This window comes from Pteropus alecto, unplaced genomic scaffold, assembly GCF_000325575.1.
Source record: "Pteropus alecto unplaced genomic scaffold, ASM32557v1 scaffold87, whole genome shotgun sequence".
Lineage (NCBI taxonomy): Eukaryota > Metazoa > Chordata > Mammalia > Chiroptera > Pteropodidae > Pteropus > Pteropus alecto.
Window position 1 is genome coordinate 15,687,179 of NW_006443225.1, and position 1,354 is coordinate 15,688,532.

General features: G+C 43.1%; 1 non-coding gene across 1 annotated transcript; it reads left to right on the forward strand.

The window, feature by feature from the left end:
• The first annotated feature begins 932 nt into the window (after window positions 1-932).
• On the forward strand, window positions 933-1,051 carry LOC112472718. Its single transcript, XR_003043747.1, has one exon. It is a non-coding gene; the product is annotated as a 5S ribosomal RNA (ribosomal RNA).
• The last annotated feature ends 303 nt before the right edge of the window (window positions 1,052-1,354 follow it).

Sequence of the window (1,354 nt, forward strand, 5' to 3'; positions counted from 1 at the left end):
GAAAAGTGTATTTCGGGCAAGGAAAAAGTTGTTCAGAAACATGGGGGATGAGCTTGACAATGAATTTATAGTGGCAGTTCAGATCCGATCAGGATGATAAACAGATGAAATGGTCTGGGCCAGCCTTTCCCTCCAGAAAGGGGAAGGAATCTTCAGAGAAAGGACAAAAGTACAGAAAAAGTTTCTCAGAAAAAAAATAAATAAAAAGGACACTTCAGCTCACAAATCTTTGACGATAAGGAATTCTCTAGAGATAGCTAGCTAGAGAAAACATGCAACTTAGATTTCAGAGACAAGCCATCTGGAAATGGAAGGAGAGGTTGGCTGGAATTTCTTGGCAGGGAGCAGCAGAGGGCATGTCACCATGTCTACTTCTTCTCAGCCATCTGCTCTTTGTGCTACATGGACAACTGACAAATAAGGAGGGTGGAAAGTGTTAAGGGATTTAGTGGCTCCTGCATGTCAGCTCCTGTGCAAGGTGTTTCATATACACCATCTCATGCGATCCTCAGACTGAACACCCTGCTATGTTCTTCATTATAAAGATGAGAACACCGGCGCTCAGAGGTTCGGTAGTTTGCTCAAGCTCATACAGCTACTCAGGGACATATTCTTTCATCGATACTTAAAAGTAATCAAGTGTACCTAAAACAAAATACAACCCTCCATTTTCCCACAGATCCAGGACTTCAGGGGCGATCAGGTTTTTCTGAATTGTGATTGGTTATGAAGAAGAAACTTTCATGTCAAAGTTATTTGAGGACAATGCCACGATCGCATGTGGTACAGTACCCGCAGCCCATGCACACCCCGGTCAGGGCACGCTCAGAATAAACAGGAGCCTTTGGTGCCTGGTGGGCCAGCGAGTCACAGCTTACAGCCAGCTCTTTGTATTCGGTCATCTGTGGAGCTGGAGGAAAATATGCATCTGAGTCTATGGCCATGCCCCCCTGAACATGCCCGATCCCGTCTGATCTCGGAAACTAAGCAGGGTTGGTCCTGGTTAGTACTTGGATGGGAGACCACCTAGGAAAATCAAGTGCCGTAGGCGGAAAAAAAAATTATGCATCTGCCTCTTTACTTTCCAACGACAAACCCGGGGAGAACATTATCGGTTGCAGCAACAATGATTCAGGGCAGAAGGAATGATGTAAAACAATGTGTGATATATTTGAATAGTCAGTTCCGCATTTTTCCCGAAAGTTTGATTTCGAGAATTACTAGTTTGGCTTTTATTCTTTTGACACAAATTAGGGAGATGTATTTCTATTTCTCCTTTTGACCTTTAAACAACTAAAATTCTTATATCTTCTCGTACACAGAAGATTCAGTGTGTCATAATAGTTACCTAATC